Source organism: Lissotriton helveticus, chromosome 5_1 (genome assembly GCF_964261635.1).
Source record: "Lissotriton helveticus chromosome 5_1, aLisHel1.1, whole genome shotgun sequence".
Lineage (NCBI taxonomy): Eukaryota > Metazoa > Chordata > Amphibia > Caudata > Salamandridae > Lissotriton > Lissotriton helveticus.
In genome coordinates this window covers 1947955646-1947978905 of record NC_136065.1, presented here as the reverse complement: position 1 = coordinate 1947978905, position 23260 = coordinate 1947955646, and positions in this window count along the sequence as shown.

Here is a 23260-nt window from a genome sequence, read left to right as displayed (position 1 = left end):
GGTCCGTGTCTTGGCGCAGATCCGTCTCTGCGAAGCACCACAGCCACACGACCGCTGAGGCCGCGTCTCTCTCCGCAGCCGCTCAGTTACTGACCCTGTTATGAATAAACAAACAAGAAGTGCGTTTTCAACTTCTTTATTTATGGGCCAACACGTACGCTCCTCAAGCGTGGAGCGCAGCTGCAGTCCTCGGCGATCAGCTGGTAACTGTCACTTCTGACAGTTGCCAGCTGGTGACCTCACTGCTGGTACGGTGTCCACGCAGGGACACAGGCAGGCACGCAAGGTAAGGTGTCCTAGGAGGGACACAAGTATTATGAACACAACACATCCCCCTTCCTTGGGGAGAACTGAAACCAACAAGACAGGAAGGGAGCGTAGGGCTCCGCTAACCACATATATACTTCTTAAGTTTAGCTGGCAGTCTAAACAGTCTACCAGCACTGCATCTGTCCAAAGGTTGCGTTAGGTAACAGACCGGGATGGCAGGTAGCCTGCGTCTTGCGCCTGCAGAGCTGGATGTAGAGGCCAAACTGTCCTCTGGTAGGGTGCCTTCATGCTCACCATAATCACTACTCCGCCCTAGGGTTGCAGGACGTTCAATATCAGATTCAGTGTCAGAAAAGTATTGTCTTGCCGTACTACCCTTCCGCGTTCCGGATTGCACTGCAGTTGTTTTAAACCGTGTGTTGCCCAACGTATCCTTTCCGGGATATTTTAGTTTTGACAATGCTGAGAGACACCGGGCTTCCGTATCACTCAGATGTGGAGAATTGTAGTTCCCTCCACGAACAGCAAGAGGTTTGGTGTAACTCTCTTGACCCTTGGCGACGTGTCTGCTTCTTCTTGTCTGCGCCACATCTCCAATCAGAATGTCCACCTTCCTGCATCCAGGTTTCTTGTTGTCGTAACTCTTGTTTCTGGATTGTGTTTGAGCTAGTCTATCTTTCACCACCGCTGAGGACCAGTGTACCCTGCAGGCAGCCTTAACCCAGCCCACATTGTCCTTTGTAAGTGGAGTTCGTCCACGCATGAGTTCAAATGGGCTGTAGCTAGTAGTCTCGCACGGCGTTATCCTGTAAGCCCACCGTGTTTTCATTATTTCACTCTTCCAGTCCAATTGGTCTGAAGTGGCTATCAGAATGTTACCTTCAAGTACTCTGCTAAATTTCTCTACAGCTCTGTTGCCCGCAGGGTGGTATTTTGACGTTGTTATGTGTTCAATGTGGTGCTTCTTCATGTATCCCTTGAATATGTCTGAGGTGAATTGCACTCTGTTACCACTTACTAACTTTTTTGGTAATCCCTCACGCGTAAAGGTGTCTTCCAAGAATTGGACCACGTGCAGAGAATCAGCTCTTTTATTGACCCTTACTTCTGGCCATTTAGTGTAGTGGTCAATCATAAGCATTATATATTGTAATTCATTCCCATCAGACACCGGTCCAATTACGTCGATGCCAATCATTTCCCAAGGCGTGGATGGTATACCTATGCATTTCTTCTTCAAGTTTTCCTCCAACCATTCGTCCCGAGTTACTTTGCTGGAACACTCCCTTACATTTTCTAAGTGTGACTCATCCATTTCATTTCTTTTAATGTCAATATCGGTCTTGATAGGCATTCTACTTTGAGATTCTGCATAGACGTCTGCGTCTGTCATACTAAGCACTGGCTCACGGCTGTTAGGATCCAGCTTGATTCCTAGACTTCCTTGGTCCTTCCATCCAAGTACGGACGGTCCTACCCTCGATACATATAGTTTACATTGGGCCTCTCTACTCTTGAATATGAACCTGAGAGTCCTGTACCCTAATATTTCAATTGGTTTTTCCTCAAATGATTTGATAATTATGTCCGGTTTATTGAGTTTTTCACCGATCACCTCCTTGAATTTTGCCTTCCATACCCTTTCATTAACGAAGGTGTATAGTGAGCCTGAATCTGCAGCTAAGTCTATTTCCACACCACCAATTGTCATGGTACACATCGGTTTCTTTGTCTGAGCTACTTTTCCTGTATCCTTTACTTCTTCTTGTTCATCGTCTATGTTGAGGATGTACATGTTGATGTCTTCATCAGTGTCATCATCCAACTCATCTTCTTCGTCTACAACTGATTTTGCATGTTGGGGTTTCTTCCTATTACATGCCTTGTTGAAATGACCTATTAGGCCGCAGAATGTACACCTTGCTTCACGGGCGGGACATCTAAAATCATATGCCATGTGTGCAGTGCTCAGGCATCGGTAACAATATCCCTTCCCCCGTTTCTCTTGTCTTCTTTCTGGTTGGATACTGTCTTCTTTTCTTACAGGTTTCTTGTTGACTTTCCAACTCTTTAGATCGGACACTTTGCTGACCTGGTCACAATCTTTCTTAATTTTATCATCCTTTAACACAGCTTTGGCACACCGTCCAGTAAGTTCAGCTTTCCTCGCTATATCAATTATATTCTGCAGTGGGTACTCCCCCTTTGCCCAAAGATTGTCTTGGATGTTCTCGTTCGAGCCTTGCATTACTATTTGATCCCTAATTAGTTCATTGTGTAGTCCTCCAAAACGACAGTTAATCGCTAGATCCTTAAGGGCAGATACATAGTCATCTATTGACTCTTCCTTCCCCTGTCTCCTATGGAAAAATTTGTACCTGTCTACCCCAACACAAACTGTGGGTTTATAGTATGCGTTTAGATCATCAATTGCGTTGGAGAACACATCACCATCATTAACACCTCTTGTTTTTTTGTTTATAGAATTATAAACTTTTATTCCCCCTGCACCTAAGTTGTGCATTAGCATCTTGTACTTTTTCTCAGGCTTCAATTCTGCATCTTCTTCAATTGTGGAAATGTAGTTGAGGAAATAGTCTCTCCACTCTTCCCACTTTAAAGTTGGTACACTACCAGCACGTAGGAATGACTCGGGGGGTGACAGATTCCAAATGCAACCGGTAGCTAAGTCACTCATCCTGATCGTATTGTTAAATGTATTTTCTGATGTGACTTATATATATATATATTTTTTTTTATGTTTTGCACTTCAGCACCTGTATGACCGTTATTTTTCAGTAGGTGAGTGAGTATTACGAATGTCTCTGAACGTTTCAAAATCGCTATATAAAGTCACTGTAAGTTGCAGTACTATGCAGAGTTATAGGATTATCTTAAATTTACCGTTTTTCACATGAGCCATGAAGATAATCGAATGCACAGCTGCTCCTCCGGTTGCTGAAGAGATGTGCTTGACTTTCGTAGCGTTTACATTCAGAACTCACTTCCTGGTTTTACTTTTGATAAGCTAGTACGCCGGGTTCAATGTATTTTTACTTGGACACCTAAAATGGCCGCCAACGTCAATTTCGTATTGACGCGGTGACGTGATGCTTGGCTCCGATTCTCCTCAGAAGCTCTCTGACAGTTCGATGCCACGGCCGTTGGTTTAGTCCGTTGGTGTGGCAGTGGAATGTGTTTCCTTCACAGTGCTCAGTTCAATTTACCAGGAAACACGTAATAACAGCAGTTCAAACCATTACGTCGCTGAATGCCGCATATAAATTTCCTCAGCACATCAGTCTCACATAAATTGTCAAAGCGTCAATTCACTCATTAGTTACACTTCCGTATGGCTCTTATTTTCAACAATTTCCATTATATTTTCATCATAGCCGCTCTTCGTAAAGTTGACGTACCTTGCCTCATATATTTTTAAGTGAGATGAATTCCAAATTTAGACTGCTTATTTTTTTTTTCCTGGGTCCGTGGGTGTTGGCCCCTCGTCGCCAGTATTGTTATGAATAAACAAACAAGAAGTGCGTTTTCAACTTCTTTATTTATGGGCCAACACGTACGCTCCTCAAGCGTGGAGCGCAGCTGCAGTCCTCGGCGATCAGCTGGTAACTGTCACTTCTGACAGTTGCCAGCTGGTGACCTCACTGCTGGTACGGTGTCCACGCAGGGACACAGGCAGGCACGCAAGGTAAGGTGTCCTAGGAGGGACACAAGTATTATGAACACAACAGACCCTGCCGGGTCAAACACCCTGGAGTCCGTATCTTCACTTTCGTGTCAACGGAGTACCACGACCAAACCAAGGGGACAGCGTCACCGGCACTTCCCCTCTGAATCAGCGAAGTTCCAGACCCAGCCGGGTCGAACACCCTGGAGTCCGTGTCTTCGCGACGACTTCGACGAAGCACCACGGAACACCAGCAACTAACGGGCAGCCGCACCATTAGTCAACATGCCGATAACGAATCCAGTACAAACCGACTTCCGGGTTCAGTTCCTATATGTAGGATCCGCCCCTCATCCTTGGCCTCCTGGGACATGTAGTCTCTAAACACTAGGTAGGCGGCATAGTCCGGGACTCAAACCCTGACACACAGGTTGTACCCATGGTCTGGCTGCGTGTCCCTGAAAATACACCAGGCTTTTGATACCTTGAGATGAGATTTCATGTTAGTGGTGTTAGCTGATTATGGCATACCCTCAGCAAATATCCGCTGAGTACAACTAATAGAAGCAGCCCCCACAGCTAGGGCCCGAACCGGGCCTTACTTCTCCAATTCGTACCCAATATCACGTGGGACTCTCTCACCACTCCTATTTGTGCTGGCAATTTAGCCTATCGTACAGTGGATCCATCAGGAAGCGGGGGAGTGGTCGATCCCCTTGGGCCGCAGGGTAGACTGGGTATCCCTATATGCCGATAATATGATCTTGTACCTTGAGAACCTCCCAAGGGGGCTGGATGAGATGGCCCAGCTGTTGACTGAATTTGGTGAATTGCCGGGACTGGTAAGTCGTGTGCATTCTGCATTGCTGCTACATATTCCGACCCCACACTGCCGCTGTGAACCACCACTATACAGGTAGAACCCCACATGTTCCGGTACCTGAGTATCCAAATTTATCGCAACACACAGGATCTTCTGGAGGGCAACCTATGCGACACGATCAACTCACAACGCTCCTATGTAGGTTTTTGGAATACACTACCTCTATCAGTAGCGGGACAACTTGCCCTAGCAAAAATGGTTATGCTGCCACGACTACTGTATCATTTTGTGAATTTGCCCATTGTGGTGCTGGCATGGGTATTCCACCCAAACACCTTGCAGATAGAGCTTGCCAGGGGAGCAGGACGTAGGAGAGTAGGCCTTGCTAAAATGCAGTTGCCGACCGATGGTGGTGGCATTGGGGCTCCTAATTTTAAAGCGTATTGTCTAGTTGGCAATTGCAGTGGTTTTGCAACTGGTTGACTGGACGTAACCTGGAGGGCATCGGCTATACGGTGAACCCATTCCGCCAGGGTCATCTCCATCGCTTGATATGCCCTAGTGTTTTGTGCGTCCCAACGGGCTCCCTGTGACTGTGGATGGCCTCCGGTTATTGGAGGATGGTGCGGAAATACACAGGCTCGGCGATACTGTATGCAGGTATGTGCCGTGCCGTGGACAAGCCCAGCAGACAAGCAGCTCGGCCAACCAGCAATCCGTCCCCAGGCACCGGTGAGTGTGGGGGGTTTGAGCGACGACGGAGCGAGCGGTAGAGCGTCAGAGTGGCAGCAGTAGAGACACCGCACCCGCATGCTAGTTCGCCCATCGTGCCTGCTTGGGACCTCGCACCGCATGGTTTCTGTTGCTAGGCACCCTTCTGGCAGCCATGCTCCCTTGACTGGTCTGGGCCAGTCTGCTATCCATCTATGAGGGACGGAGTGGCAGTTGAGGAGCGGTGGTGGAGGAGTCATTGTGGTCGCAGGTCAGTGCCTGCCTGGAGCCTCGCATTGCTTGATTTCTAACTGATTTCTGCTGCTAACCAGCCCCGGGCAGCCCGCACGCCACTTGCTGGAGAGGACAGTGGGGGTGGCTGTAGTTGGCTTTGGACCTACAACTGTGCGTGGGTGGGGTGTAGGGCTGAGCTGAGAGAGACAGCTGGGGAGATAAAGGTAAAAGGAGGAGAGAGGAGCAAGGTAAAAAGTTTCCCCCGCAGTGGCAGTTCGCTCTACTACCAACATTTTTAGCCCATCACCAGCCCTCTGCCCCAGCATCAGCACCAGGGCTCGAGTCGGGGTACCACGCAGGTGGACGGTGTCCCCCCACTTATTTTACCGGGAGTTCGATAGCTATAAACTGCAAGCCAAGTTTCGTGACGTCACTTCCTGCTGTGACGTCAGCGTCCCCCCACTTCTTGTTTTTTTAAGACTTGTGCCCTGATCAGCATCAATATTAGTTCCAGCATCAGCGTACCAGCATCAGCCTCTGCACCAAACAGACAGCACATGCCAACACATGTCGCAAAACTATCAAGTGGCAAATGACACTGCGAGTCGTAGCACCGCATGAAACCAGGATTAAGCAAGCACTAAGCAAGGTTTAAGCATGTACTAAGCAAATATTAAGCATCTATAAGGGAGGAGGTTAATTGACTGGTCATTGGCACATGCATCTTGCTTTGTGTGCTGGGGAGGCCAAGGCTGCAGTCCCTCCCTGTGGTGCAGAAGCGGGCAGCATTAGGTTGCTGCGGCTTGTGCTTCCTGGTGAGGAAGCTGCTTCCAATTCACACTCACATTCTTCATAAGTTCTACATCATTTGTGACTCACCGCTCTTCCATTGGAGGTGTGTCCTTATGTAACAAAGCTGGTGCTCATGTAAAGCGCTCTGATACCGATGGTCTCGGGTCTAGTTCGCGCTATATAAAACTCAAAAATAAATAAATAAATATTTTTTTTTTTAAAAGAGAGGAAGGTATTTCATTGGGAGGGGTAGAGGGGTACGGGGCGTCTGTGGCCACAGTGGCATCAGTGATCAAGTAGTAAGGTGGTCATCTGTGGCTAACCACCTATTCACCTTGTTTTCTAAGGTTAGGATGCCCGATAGGTGCCTGCATACTGGTAGTTTGATTGCTCCTCCCAGTTCAGCTGGTTCTACAACCTGTTCCAACAGCTCCCCCAAATTGTTAAAAACCATTAGGCGGAAGAACCTTCCTGTCTACCTGTCCCTCCTGAAGTCCCATCCTACCATACTGTCCATGTTTTTCAAGGGACAGAGGGGTAGATTGGTTAGAAAGAAGGAAATGGGGGTGACTTTAGGTGCAGTCAAAGAAAAAGAGCCAGGCATAGTGACGGTCCTCTCTCAGGGTAAAGTCCCGCACCCGCTCAATCCCATTACACATAATCTAGTGGAATTTATTCCCCAAACTCAGCTCTCCAACCAATGCTTTTAGTTGAAGCAGTCAAAGCAGCTGCAGAAATGAAAATGAACATGGAGGACATTGGGGCTGACCCGGAAAACACTGGTATTGGTGCTAAGTTGACTTATGACCCCGTGTCTGCATTGGAGTCTAGAAGACGGGTGGCTCCATCTGGCCCTTTATATGCTGAGTCAGTCCCAGGAATGTCTACTTCTATTGTAGAGGTCTCTCGAGTGCTGCAGAATGAGCTATGTGGGGATGAATGTAGCCTTTTTCCTGGTGAACTGGAGGACTTTTCATTGCCAGACGTTGCTATATATTTAATGGAAAATCAAGTTTTGAAGGCTAACTTAAAATCGCTGGTTGTTTGAGAATCGGTGCTGAGCCCATTAACAGACTGTCCTGTCAATCACCCTCCCTTTCCAGCTTTTGTACTTGATTCTCCCTCAAGTGTAGATTTTTTACATTCTCTAGGGTCAATGAAATTAGAGGCGTCCCCGAGTACAGGGTCTCAAGCTTCATGGCCACAATAAAAAAGGGTGTTAATGGGAATAGTGGAGGGAGGGTACAATCTGATACTCTTTATGCTCTAGAGAGGATCCTCTCCTCAATTTTAACCCTGTTAGATAAATTGATCTCTAATTCTGATTACGTGTTGGGTGCCTTGTCTCTGATTTTAATGGGGGTGTAGCGCCTTACATCTGCTGGTGTTTATGCAGCAAAGGCAGAAATGAGTGTTAATTTGAAATCCCAGGCTACTCAGGGCTAACAAAGTGGCACAATATGAGGTGGTGGAAACAGGAGTCCAGGTGGGAACTTACAAAAGCCTGAGGTCTTTTCCCAATGGGCTGTCCGAAGATATCCCTGTGTCAGGTAATATGTTCTGTTCCTCAGCCCAAAGTCAGGCATCCTGTGATCTCCACTCTGTTGCTCAGGGAAAAATTGTAATTGCATCTGTATCCAAGAATTCATTGCAGATCTTCCTGATTTTTAAAAAAGCGGTCACTTGTATGCCTCAGGATATGCTCTCTAAAAGATCCCCCATTGTTAACACATCAAGGCTAACTTAGATGATCTTTCTTCGAAGTAGGGTGCTTCTCATACGGATTGCAATGGGTTAAAGGGCGGAAGGAAAAGAAGAAAAGGATTCAGCGCATTGAGAAACATAAGCCCAAAAAAAAGAGGTTTCTCAATGCCCCAGAGGAATTTGATCTAGTCCTTCTGCCTCAAAATGGAAATGAGTGGAATGCTGGTCTGGAACCCAGACACCCGGAAGTAAATTCCCTCACTTCCCCTATTAAAATAGAAATTACAGTATTAGGTGGAAAAAGGCAAGTGAAATGGTCCATGGGTTCGGGGACATCAGGCTATAACAAGTGGGGGTGATCGGGCACTGGATGTGAGAACCTCAAAGCAGGGATAGACTTGGTCAATTTGGAGAGGAGAGGTAGGGCATAATGAGGCTAGATTCCCTCCAATCCTCCCTTGAATGGATTATTACCCAGTACGGATTGATCTAAAACAAGGGAGGTTCTTCGATGGGGGGGGGATGGGCTGCTTTCACCTCATCATCAGTACAAATCTCGGAATCAGGGACTGAGCAAAACCAGAGCAGTAGGGTACCTGTAGGACCTGGGTCATGACAGATATCTAACACTCTAATCTTTTTTCCTTCTTTGATACTGAACGGGGCCCACTTAATAGAAGTTTTCCCCTGTAGTTATTATTTGACATCGAAGATCTGAGATTGCTAGCAAGCAGAGATATTGAACGAGTTCTCCTACACCCCTTAAGCAGACACCCAATCTCCAGAGTAACTTTTGGTTCCAGGATAATTGCAATGTTAATCCTGGCTAATATTGATCACTGGGGATTGATGTTCTATCGTTTGAGGAGTCGGCTGTTGCTCAGATAAATACTCGTAGGGAGGACACCCAGAGCTTAGGTAGAGTAGTAACTTAGGGGGTCATTATGATGACGGGCGGACTTAGTCCGCCCGCCATCATACCGGGACCCGGGACCGCCCACCATAAGGGCGGGGGTTCCGATCAGGGCATTAGGATGCGCCCGCCACAGGCGGGCGCATCCTGTATATGTACCATTGCGGCGGGCGGAGCAGAAATCTCCGCCCGCCGCAATGGTAAAAGTGCAAGTTGTGCTTTTCTAAGCGCGACATGACAGGCACCCCCCATGTGCACCCCCCAAGCCACGGACTCCCAGGGGGCCCGCAGGGAGTCTCCGCATGCCTTTCCGTGGTGGCATTGCCGCCATGGAAAAGCATCAGCAAAAGCCCATTGTAATATGGCGGGCGGTGTCTAACAGACACGGCCTCCATATTAATCATTTTCCGCCCCGCGGAAAACAGGCGGGCGGTGTTTCACACCGCCACGGTCCCCTCTGCCATCCTAATATGGCGGGGGGGAATTGGGCAATAGATGTCGGGCGGATTTCCTCCGCCAGGCAGGCGGTGGCCACCGCCAGCCTGGCGGAGGAAATCCGCCGACATCGTAATGGACCCCTAAGTAGGGGGATTGTAAATCCAAAAGATATTTTAATCTCAGCTGGTAGCATCACAGGGAAAAGAGTGAATAATGTTGCGGGAAATTATGGCCAAGGGGTCAGTGAATCTATAGGGAAAGATGAGTTGGCCCATTGGAGTTGGGTAGCGGGTTCCCTGAATGCCTCCAAAGAAAACATAACCATTCCCATGCTGCAGAGGTAGCCCCCTGGGAAAAATCCTGTCCTGGAATATGGCAGGTTTAGGACACCCTATCTCTAAGCTAAGTTCATTATTGTCATGTGATCCAAAGATAATTTGTTTACAAGAAACAAGGAGCTGCAAAGATTTTAATTATGAGAACTATTTTGTTTTCGGATGTGCAGCCAAACCTTAAGTAAAAGGTCATGCAAGTGTATGTTTAGCTATTATACTCAACATTAGTATAAATTAGAATCCTCTGGTGTTTGTCCACTCATCATATTTCTGCATGTGCATAAAGCTGGCAGTGGGTAACGTTACAGGAGGACAGAACAAACCTTTTTATTGGTAAATGTTTACATTCCCCCTGGAAAGGCGTTCGCCTCTCTTGTTGAACCCATTTTTTCTATTGTGCATGAAATTAGTACTTGAGAAGAATGCACACTGATAATTATGGTGGGAGATTGTAATGCTAAAACCTCGAATTGCCCCTCTTTGGCTTTTGGTAAACAAGAGCTGGAAGATGTACGGACCATCCCTGAGACTATTGTACCCGGTCATATGAGATCGGATAGGTGAGGGTTAGACTTTTTGGATTGCCTGAGAACTAGTGACTTTGTTATTTTAAATGGGAGATTCCCAGAGGACTCTCCAGCTCATCTCACTTTTAAGTCCTTCCAAGGGAAGCCACTAATCCATTGCATCGCGGTATCATATCAATTCTTTGGAACATGCTCAAAGTTTAAGGTACTGAAGACAAATTTGAGTGATTACAGTATTCTCTCCATGGATATTAATTCAGAACTCAAGATGCTTGAGCCCTGGAATCTTAGAGATGATAATGTAGTGCACAATAAAACTAATGGCTATACCTTTGGTCAAATAAAAATCTGACGAACTTGGTGGGGCTTGTTAAAAATGTGAGCTCTGTTCCCACACATGAAAGTCCCATTGTATGGTTTGAGAAGCATTTGACTTTATGTAGATCATGTGGGAGTAAGAAACGAGATAACGGTACCACCCATTTGGTGGCTACCTCTGGGGAGGTAAAAAAGCTAAATCGGGAACTGAATTCATAAATAAGGGATTCATTTAAGTAGCCATTATTGATGGTGCAAAGGAAAACTAATTGTCTGAAGCAGGTAAGAACAAGATTAAAAGTGTCTGAACGTAGAGGAGTGGAGGTTCAAAAATGGATCAAACTGAGAGAGGTTGCACTTTCTGAAGACTTATGTAAATATTGGACGTTAATAGCTGAATTTTGTGACTCTAGAATCGAGGCTGAAGCCATTTTTATATCTGTTGTTGTATGGATCCAATATACTACACAGTTATATGCAGTAAATACTTGGAGTGGGTTCTTGGAGTCAACCAGTGACTCCCCCTTCTTGTGAAGAGATAAAGCGTTTTATAAAAGGAGCACGGCATTCTGGGGCAAGGATGCGTATTAGCACCTCTCCTTTTTTCTCTATAGAAAAATGACTTGAGTGGGTAGGGTGGGGCAATGTAAGGGGATCCTCCGAAGCTAGGAACAATGAAACTCGGATGTCTACTCTATGCAGATGACACTATCCTGCTAGATTTAACTCCGATAGGTCTACAAAGGCGACTGAATGGGCTAGGGCCTAGGCCATTACACTGATGAATATTTAAAAAAAATATATATTTCCAAAAGTAAAACTATGCTTTTTAGATGCAGGGTTAGCAAAAATATACTCTGGTTCTTGGGGAAAGATGAGCTAGATGCAGTGAGGTTATACCTGTATTTAGGAAGAATATTTACAAGCAACTGCTCTAGCCGTGATCATATTATCCAGTGCAGAAGTAAGGCAGTATCTCAAGCCTCTACAACTGGCAGGCTACATAAATGTTGCGGGCAAAGACATTTAGCCCATGTTTGATCGGGTTATAAGATCAAAATTCTGACGTCACTGAGTTATGCTTGCGATTCAGTGAAGGAACAGAAAGTGAAGGGGCGTATTTGGTGCAAAATCTGTAACCTGAACTGTGCGGCTGCTCCAGCAGCTCTTTGGCTCAAATTTGGGCTCCTTTTGACTTATGTGTTTGCTATGGCAGAAAGCCTAAGGTAAGGGAATGCCTTATTGAATAGTGATGAGAGTTTTATATGGGTTGCATTAAAATAGGACATTTTTACCTGTATGAAGGGGAATAGTGTTGTTTTTAGAAATTATGAGAAAGCCTTAGACTCGTGTGAAATTCGGCTAAGTGGAGCATGTCCTCTTCTTAAGCAGGTTTTAAAAACCTTAATAAAAAAAAATATATGAAGTTAGTCGCAAAAGAGGTATTGCACTGTGCTCAAGACATTTCAGAAATTAAATATTAGTGCAGACAACCTCAACCGTAAGTTTTATGGAACCTTTCCCCATGGTGTCCGTAGAACTATCCGGTTACTAAGGCTGAACTTGCTCCCTTTGCGAATCATAACAGGAGCATGGGAGGGATTAGCCAGGGAGGATAGACTTTGTGACGTGTGGAAATTGGGTGCAAGATTTAGATTGTATGTTATTTGTTTGTCCCCTTTTACAGCCACTAGACCAGTGTTTTTAAAATATATAATCTCGGGGTCAGGAGGCTCGAAATTGCCTCCTGGCCCCACCCTCTGAATCAGTATGTGCAAAAATTGTTATATTTACTAAAATAATTAAAAAATATTTTTTAGAGAAGGTAATTATACATTTGTTAGCATTGGCGTTGTTGAATATGGCCTATCGGGATAACATTATTTGCACCGTACAAGTAGAACTCCAGGGTTTTAGTAATGGTACTATTAAAGTCGTTATCATATTTATACAGCTTGAAGCTGTGGGCACTGACCTTTTACTGTACTGTAGCTAAATCGTACCATTGCCCTCATGTATAGGGTGCTAAGTTCAGGTTCTGAACTATTTCGAATTATTCTGGCACACTTGCACTTTATACGTAAGGACTTTGTTTTATGTGGAATATGCTTTATCTTGATTATTATTGCTATGTATTTTGTACTGTATATAAGCAATTGTGTGATTTCTAATTGTAAGCTTCTGGAATGCATTTAATCTTGTTATTACTATTTGTAAAATGTGTTGTTTTGTAGGTTCTTTTTGTATATTTTATGTGGAACTATTTGGAGTTCCAAATCATAATAAAATGAATGACAAATGGCTGTATGCACCAAATGTACCGTTATTTGTCTCCCTTTGTCTTCCGGTACTCTCACGATCCACAGGCTAGGCACATGGAAGCGAGAGGGGCTGCTGTTGCTAGGGTTCCTCTTTCAGGATGGAGAGTTGCTAACACACACTGATTTTGTCCATACACATGGGTTGCCGGAAGACCTTTTTCTGATGCCTGCTAGTATCCTCCGTTACGTCAATGTGCGCCGGCTGGGAGGGCACCAGAAATCCATGAACTACTGCAGGCGTTATACACCATTGGGCAGGGATGGCACTTGGTACGCTGGCTTTACCGTGGTGCTCACCTCATGATATCCTTAGGGGCCTTGAGGACGAGGTGGGAGACTGACCTGTCCAAGAAACTCTCAGACAAGGAGTGAGCCTCCCTGTTAGAATAGCCCAAAAGGGTCTCATGCATGCATGCCGCACTGTGCAGGAACGTGCTGCAGGCGTGGTCACTGTGGTGTCTGCTGTTAAAGCTCACCTATGAGTCTTAGAAAGCTACTGCTGTGAGATCGCCGTATCACCACCCGTCATAAATTACAGTTGTAATTCGGCGGCCAGACGCTCTACAGGCTTGGCGGTCACCCTGTCGGAACTGCGGTGGTGGGCTGACAGGATGACCACCAAACTCGTAATAAGGCTCTTTGTGCTTTTAGAAATATGGAACAACACACCCTCAGGTGAAAAAACTCTACCTGTTATATCCAGGACTCTGTCATCTGATACTCATCTGCAGGAGATTAAGCATAAAAACACGGTCAGCTTGACAATTGTTTCCACACTAATCCCTCAACTATGGGCCTAGGAACCATAACAGTACATTAACATTCTATGAACTGGAATATCGAAATAAAGGCAAATTAGAAAATCTAACCCCATCTCATCAGTTTGAATTCCATGGGACCACTTTGCCATCAATAGAGGTATGACCCGTGAAAATGGCAGAGCAGAAATTATTAACCGATCTGGCCAAATCTACCTTGTCAATTCCGACAAAAATTTAAGGCTAAAGGCAATCTTGTCTCAGTGAGATTTACACCCCGTGTATTGTATCAACGAAGCTTATTTGCTCCAGGCAGTAGAATAATGTTTATTTGTGCTTCTTGCCTGAACTTGTCTTATATAGAAAGAAGCCTGTTATAAAAGTTACAGCATCTGCCAGTGACTCCCGAAATTCACTACGCCATGAGCGACAGGTACCCTAATCACATCAGCGAGTGCTAAAATGCCCCGATAGTTCCTTTAGATGGTGCAGCTACAAGAATAACATCACCGGTGAGTCACAAGACATCTTCAGAAGCACCAGGAGCCACTGTTGAACTCTTCAAAGCAAAGTATGTAGAACGAGTTTGCTTTCTGTCTCGATCCCTGAGCCACCAGTCTGCGGATCATCAGGAATGGGGGAAATACATAATGCAGGTCTGCAAACCAGTCCTGAGGAAAAACATCCATGGCTAGTGCTAACAGGCTCAGCTTCCAACTGAAAAATTGTTTGAGTTGAGTGTTCAACTTAGAAGCAAAGAGGTCCCCGTTGCATGGATCTCATAAATGATCCAGCAACTGGAATATGGTAGGATGCAGCTTCCAATGGCTTCTGTGTATTAGATATCAGAAATTCTTGTCTGACACCATATTCTGCTGACTCAGAATGCATTTAACCACTATTGAAATATGATGATGCAGGCAAAATTGCCAGAGCTCCATTGCTATTTTGAATAACATTCAAGATCTTTTGCCAGCGAGCTTATTGATATATCGGACTGCGGAGGCGTCCATCTGCAACATAATACAATAGCTCGCTTTCTGGGGAGATTGAGTCTGAATGGCAAAAAAACATCAGAAGCTTGGGGCAATTGCTATGTAGATCCAGCTCCTGGCTCGACCCCCTGCCCCTCTTAGAGACTTGCCCATGACAGGCCCATTACATAGCTAAATGAGTACCAAAGCCAGCCCTGCTGCTCCACAACTCCTTGTGCTCTAGTCACAAATTGAACTCTGTCTCAGACTCCTGAGACAGCTGCACCTAATCAATGTATGAGACACCCCTGCAAAGATGTTTGATCTTGAGGTATTGTAGGGCCATGTAATGCAACGGGACCTTAAATATGGCTTGGCCATGAGGTCAACAATCTGGCCACCAAGGATAGAATCTGAGAGGTCAATGCTAACCGCAACTCTTTCTTGATACACCAAACTTTCTGAGAGGGCAACATTAACTAAGATGTCACCAAATCCACCTGAAAACCAGGACCTCTATCATTTGATTTGTTACAAAATACTGATTTCTTTGCGTTCACCACAATACCTAGATCCTGAAGTAACTGTTTCGTCCAACACAGATGACGTTTCACATTGTTCTGGTTTTGACCAGAATTATGAGGTCATCTAGAAACACATTCAGGCGTACCCTTCACACATGGATGGACTCCACTACTGTTTTCATCAACCTTGTAAAATACCGCAGGGCTGATGATAGCTGGAACGGAAGTATCTAGAATGGTAGTACCTTGTAACTGTAGAACACATCATGCAGGGTGAAGATCGGAACAGTGAGATGAGTATCTGACAGGTTCAATTGGACCATCCAATTGAGAGGTCATAACGGACCCTTTAAAATATGGATGCCCTCCATCTTTAAATGCTTGTATAAAATACAATAATGGTGCTCCTTCAGGTTCAAAACAAATTCGTAATGCCCTCCATCTTTTTGCACCTGCTAACAAAACTTCTGCAATGTGGTTTGGAGGCGTAAATTGCCTCTTTGGCTAGCAATTCTGGAATTTCTGTTTCTATGAAAGTTAGCTTTTGTAGGGAAAAATTAACTGTGTGGGTCTCACTGATTGTACAGATGTGTTGTAAAATTCAATTTTGATCACTTGAACTGTCACCCAATCACTATGAGTATTTCACTTCCAATTTTGAACAAAATAAAGTCTCGACCCCTTAGACTAGGGGGGGAGGGGTTGGCCTTATGGCGAGGGCGGTTGACCTTGAATCTGGGGAACTGGGTTCCAGTCTCGGCAATGACGCTGACCATCCTGTGCCTCTGGGCAAATCACTTAATTTCCCCGCATCAAACAAAAAAATGAACGTGTCCTCATGTAATGCAACTGGTGCTATGTAAAGTGCTCTGAAACCGATACCTTCGGGTCAAGTTCGCGCTATATAAAACTCCGTAAAATAAAAAATTAAAAAATTAGAATAACATTTGAACTTAGAAGAGCCATTACCTGAAAATCCTGTGGTGGCTCCCCTACCGGCTCGCCTCTATGAACAATTCTATGGCATTGACAAAAGCTTCTTTTGGAGCTTCAGGGTGAAAGGGTAATACTCCTCACATCCTCATGCCATCTACCTCTTCTGTTCAATGAATATCCTTGCTGAGAGCCTTCTGAGTATAAACACTCTGGCCATCATCCTTTATATCACTTTATATTAAAAGGCCGGGCTGGAACACCTTATTGAGTCACAATCACACAAAGACTCTGGTGGGAGAGGCCCAACCAGGTATGTATTACTCCCTGTCTATCATTAAACTCACAAAAAAGTAAGTCTGGTCAATAGAAATAGAAAGGACAGTGCACACATATAATCCTACATGTGTGTATGTGTGTGTAGGGTGTTGTATAGCTGTCAGAAGAGAGCTTCTTTAAGGACGAGAACCCTCACTCACCCAAGGAAGGCATGCTTTATCAATGAGTTCCCTCCTCATGCCCAAACTGCAAGGTCCTTGATGTGGGTTACAACTCCCCAACAGGGAGGAGCTGAAATGTTTTTAAATAAGCGATGTTAGAAGGGCAGAGTGCAATGAAAATGGTGAATAAAACTATCTACAGTGGGCCGAATCAGCTTTATTGGATCATCTTCTGGGACAGGGTTAAAAATGAGTGGACTTGAGGATTTAAACAAATACACCCCTGTAGATGGTCAACATGTTTCTTCCCATGGTTGACCTCAAAAAAGGGTTCTGGGGCAGTTATCAGGACCTTAAAAATGTGTTACTCTGCTCAAAGAAAATATTAATAATTCAAGATATACTGGCCACAAAAAAATGTCAGCCTAGTAAGGATGGTGATGGCCCATATGTATTCTGGGTCCACATTCTTCCTAGAAAAAATATTAAACAAAGCAACTATTAATAATTCAAAGGAAAGGAAAAGCTCTTGCATGACATGCTATATAGACAATTACACATGGTCTAAGATCATGCTCTTAAACAACATGATTATCTAATGTATATCACAGATCAAGATGATGCCCAATGAGTATTCTACTTGAGTCATCTTATCTACTGTGAGAAGAAGAAAGTCCACTCTCAAGACAGTAGGTATGCATCTAATGCAAAGCTAGAACAAAATCAAGCATAACAATGGAACAACAGGGAAACCAACACATCAGCTGAATCAAGGCCTGGTAAAAGGCCTGGAACATTCACAGTCGCAGGTACAATCCCTACTGAAGGGGTATATCAAAAATGAATCAAATATTAGACTAGAGCCATACAGGTCATAACAAGCTATATCCTGTGTGTAGAGTGTATCTTTTATACAAAACTCTACACAGTTTATCCCTGAGAGGTGGTGGGCCGGTCCAAGCAGACCATCCCAGGGAGCACACAGAGACAACCAGCTTCAGAACACAGACAAAATGAGCCCCATAGTGGGGGTAATGCAGGCCTAATGGCAGTATTATGTATCATAGCATGGGACAGGGTCCGTAATGAGGCCGGTAATCCGCACTAGGACTGGGTTAAGGCAACCGACTCGCCTAACAGTTCATGAACCTATAAAGTGGCGTGGTTTACCTGCTAAGGTCAGAGAAGTCCCGGCGAGAGTCGGAACAGAGACCACAACCCGCGTCCGATAGAAATACACAGGGAGGTGCAGCGTGGTAACCCTGTGTATTCATGAGAGTTGTGGTCCCATAAACGGGGCTGTGTCACTGCATCAGTAATAGAAACATAGAAGGTGCTCACCCCACCCCACGGTGGCACACGCTGCACACGCTAGGTGGCAAACTAGGTTACAAGAGTGTGTACGAAAGTCAGGAGCAGGGAAACAGGGTATCCTGAGCTGTCTAGTGAGTCACCATAAGAGTGACAGGAACCCTCCACTGCAGGAGAAGGTGTCTCGTATGGTATTGCGGACCATTGTGAATGTGACAGGTGGTACCATAGGGGGTAGAAACAGAAACTGGTATACTGTGTGCCCTCTGGATCTAGTCACAACCAAGGTGGAGTCACCTCCCTAGGGAAACCCATGGGCAGAATACATCTCAGAGACAGGTATGGAGAGGCCAGGCCGCAAATTCATGCTGACTAGTCAGTGACCTAAACTGGTCAAAGGGATCTCGTCTTTAAGACCTCATGTGTCACTATGAAGACTGAAAATCCAACAACGCTCCCTATGAAACAGGACTGATTCGAGGATACCCATGGTTGGTAAAAAGCTGGGTTAATCTATAATCACTAAATATGGCCAGAGTCAAGCTAGAGTCTAGTGAGATTGGTGTTTGACTTCTTGCATCTCACTGAACTACGGTGTTCTACTATCCTAGTCATGATCTTACAGGTAGTCATATTTATATAGTAGAGTTTGCATGGGTATCTGAGAAGATATATCACCTCTTCAGTGTTACAATTGGTGTGATTCAGAAGCTCCCATGGGGTCTTGAGTCCTAGCTCAACCTGAACAGTAGGTTGAGTGTATTGACAAACAGAACAGGATCCACATGGGAAATGCCCTCTAAAAGGTGAAAGCAACCACAGATGTTATGATGCATCCTGTGGGAAGTGGGAGGAGGTCTGGTGTGGACTATGATATCCCTAATATTCCTACTTTGTTTCAGTGTAAAAGGGGCTTAGGTAGTGTTCTCTCTCCTGTATTCAGAACAGACCAGTTCTTATTAACTACTCTCTTGACATTATTAGTAAGGTGACTGTATGTGCTTACACGGACCAACCTATCTGTTTGGCGTTTGGGATGTGTCGCGAGAAAGCATCTCTATTATTATTTCTGGCCCACTGTGCAGTCCTGAGCATAAGATCTTTGGGGTACGGTCTCTGGGACAAGTGGATATTTAGTGTGGCTGCATGTTTTTTAAATTTGGCTAATTCGGTACAATTTCTTCTGATCTTCAAAAATTGACCTACTGACAAATTGTCTCTGAGAGCATGCGGGTGAAAGCTAATATAACATAGGAATGAATTTTGTGCCATTGGTTTCATGTATAGCTTAGAACAAATCCCTCCATTCTTTAGATATAATAGAAGGTCAAGGAAAGGAAGGGATTCCTTGCTGAATTCACAGGTGAACTCGAGATGGGGGTTTCTTGTATTGAGGCATCCTGAGAAAGCTTGTAGAGATGCAAGATCACCCTCCCAAATCACCAAAATATCCTCTATATACCTCCTCCACACCTTCCAGTTGTCTGAGTGTGGGTTGTCAGCTGGGTATATGTGTGTTGATTCAAAGCTGTACATGGAGTGGTGTGGCTCACTGGTTAGAGGCGGCAGACCCGGAAGCAGAGAACGGCCCGGGACCAGGGTTCAATTCCCGACGCGGCAGGGTCGTGGACCAGGGTCAGCGGACTCGATAATTCTCGCCTCGGTGCCTACTCTAACCAGGGATCACACTCGGCAACTCTGGGCATTAGCTTGCCTCATCTCCACAACGCCCCCCACATACGCCGGGGATGCCTGGTTTCACCTTGGAGATACCCACTAGGGACCATCTCACAGGGAAAGCCAGGACGGGTTCCCCAGCGGTCTACAGCGCAGAGATACCCCATGTGGGGTGATTCATGCGCTTTACAAGACATCATTACATTACATGTACAGATTAGCCATGCTCGAGGTAAAGGCACTCCCCATGGAAGTTCCGGTGACCTGCCCCTATAGATGATCTCGAAACTGGAAGAATGACTTTTTCATGGCAATCGTGGCACATTCCAAAACATAGGTGGTTGGAGTCATGTCATCCTGTCAGTCTGTAAGGTGTCATCTTGTGGAACGTCTATGTAAAGTGACTCCACCTCATAGGAGTCCAGGAAATGTTACTCTGAATCGGAAGGAATATCAGATAGCACATTCAGTATGTGTTTGGCATCTTGGAGGTAGGATGGCGCTCATATACCATTGGTGATAGGAACCAGTCTACAAATTGAGATAGTACTTCCAGCAAGGTTCCAATTCCTGAGACAGAAGGTCTACCAGGAGGTGGCTTTCTCGGTTAGTGTTTTTTGGTAGAATATAAGAGTTGGGAGGGGATCTTGGGGTGACGTTGTCAAAATTCAGATTTAAGTCTAGTAATCCACCCAGCATCCTTGCCTCTTTCTACCAGACTCCTAATGGTTTGTTGTAGACTGGGGGTGGGGTCACTCTGTACTCGTTTGTAATATTTGGTGTCGTTCAATTGTCGTTAGCACTCATCTTGGTAGCTTTGCCTTTTCATGAAAACCATAGCCCCTCCTTTGTCTTTCGGTTTGATAATGATCCTATTATCAGGTCCAGGTGTCTTAAGACAGTGTAATTCTTCTTTGGAGAGGTTGAAAACAGGGAATTGTGCAGAGTATTTCAGGGTCGCAAAGTCCTTGATTACTGCTTTTTCCAAGGTCTCTACCTCGGGAGGGACTGAGTGCAAAGGTGGAATGAAGGTGGACGTGTTTCTCAGACCAGTATTCATATTTGCATTGCTGTTGTCCATCTTTTTTCTGTTTTTAATAACTACCACTACGCCATATTAAAGGGATACTGGGAGTTGTTGGTGGGTTTTTAATCTTTAACCCCCCTGGCCTTTTCTCTTAAGTGCTCCCTAGAACACAGTTGAGCTCACCCTGGCCTTTAGGAGCCAGGGTGAACCCGATGATGAAGCATGACACTACTAGAGAGTGTGAGGGTTATTATAAAAAAGACATACTGCTCCCAATAGTGGTAGTAGCAGTTAACTGAGTTCACCTTTTGATAGGGAATTGTGCCTCTACCTCTCCTTGTTAGCGCTGGATAACTTTTTTGATTTAAGATATATTGTTTGGTAGGACAAATCCTTCCCTGGAGGGTCTACACGTATTTCTTGCCGGGTGTGTAGACATTACCTCTCAACCCTTGTGTGGCTTCGTCCCACTTTTGTATACAATGTCCACCACCACCCAGACGGACGAAGTAACATCTGCCAAAACCTGCTCTAGTTAAAATGTTCTAGTTAATATATTAATTTTAGGATTTACTTATTTATTTAAAGAGTTTACTTTTAGTATAATTGTCATTAATTGTTTAATACATAGGGGCTGATTAAGATGTCTGAAGGTCCGAAACTGACCGACCGTCGGTTCTGGTCCTTCTGACAACTGCCCCAGTAGTCCACCCGCTGCATTGCGATGCGGTAGGCGGTGGCATCGGACAGTGGGACCACCAGGTGCTGTTCCGACAGGCTCTTTAAGCCTGCTGGAGCATTGGAAAGTCTCCATAATCCCCAATGACGGCAGAGCATGCCAGCCTCGGCTCTGCCGTCAGGATTATGATGCCACTCTCGACTGCCTTTTCATGTCAGCCTTTCCTAATTGGAAAGGCTGTTGGTGCCTGCCACATGGTGCAGGGATGTTCCCACACATCCATTCTACAATGGAAGCTTGTGCTGGGGGCATTTTCCGTCTGCCGCACAACCTTCCATTGTAAAATGGATGTTTTCCGACCGCCCTATGGGCGATTGCATCCTAATTGTGCCGTCGGAACCATCAACCTAAGGTTCGGCGGTTCCAGACCAATTCGGTGTCAGGCGGATGCAAATCTGCCCGACATCCTAATCGGCCGCATACTTTGTAATTTTAAGTGTTACAATAATTTAGTTATTTACAGTGTCATAGTAGGTAGTAGGGTGTGCAGGGGAATAGGGTGGAAAATTAGATAAAATGTAAATAAGTTATAATTTTGTGGTAATTACGTTTTTAATTGTAAATTAAATGATTTTTAATTAAGATAATTGTTTATCTGTTATATTATATTTTTTATTTTAAGTGGTTAATTCATCTTTATTTTTTATTTTTAGTATTAGTAAATTATATTTTAGTAGCGAGTTGTTGGGATTACAGGGGAATAGAATGGGAAGGTAATTAAAATAGAGCTAATTTATATGTAATGGTAATTCGTTTTTTATTGGAAATTCTTTGTTTAATAGATTTTTAATTATGTTAATTGTTTAATTGTTATTTTATTTTTACTTTAATTTGTTAGTTTTAATGTATATTTGAAATTTATTGTTAGTAATAGTAGGTTATATTTTAGTAGCAGGTTGTTGGGTTTGCAGAGGAATAGGATTTGGTAGTTAATTAACATACAAATATTTATACTTAGTGTAAACTTATTTTTAATATTAATTAGATATTTAATTGAATATTAATTATGTAAATTACTAAATCTTTTAATGTTTAATTTGTAATTTGTTTGTAGTTAGGTAAGTGAATGTTCTTGTAAACGTATAGTAAACACTGGGGGTTGGTGTTAACAGGGGCAAGGGGAGTTCCCTACCAGCATCGGGGAGAAGATAAAACTGAATGAATGAACACCAAGAAGCAGCTTCAAAAGAAGTGCTCACTGCTTGGTGATCCCCAGTGAAAATGATTACAAAATCTTTTTTTTTGGGACAAAGGGGTAAGGTTGGAGTCCTCCTACGCATGTGCTGGCTGGGTGAGGACTATTCCTTACCCTCGAGGCACATGCTAGAAGAGTGACGTCAGTCTTGGCAGCGGTCGCACAAAGAGGAAATGCTTATATTTCAAATGGGGAGCTTATGCTGTGGCCCAGGACGGGGTCAACAGAGCGCCATTCAGGTAAAGGGTAGGGGCAGAGTTGGCCAATATCAACACAGCACAGTGGGTGGCAACAATTGCAGCACTCCTTTCTCCTCCGCACTATTAGGCTTCCTAATTGGATAATGGAAGCTGGGGGAGTGGGCTGTGGATGAGTTCTGCAGTTCCTATTTCCGGGGTAATCAGCACACAGCTGTGCTGTGGTGCACGAGTTGGCTTGTTATTGCTCAGGGCAGACACCATTGAGCTGCTTCTATGGTGACACTTCAGGTTCCAGTTGTGGGAAAAGAAAGTGCCTGCACCCATGGTAACAAACAAGAGCACAGCAGGGTTTTTAGGTCTCGGCTAGCGTAGGCTGCGCATGCGCAGTCTCGCTGGCAAGATCTCGTGTCT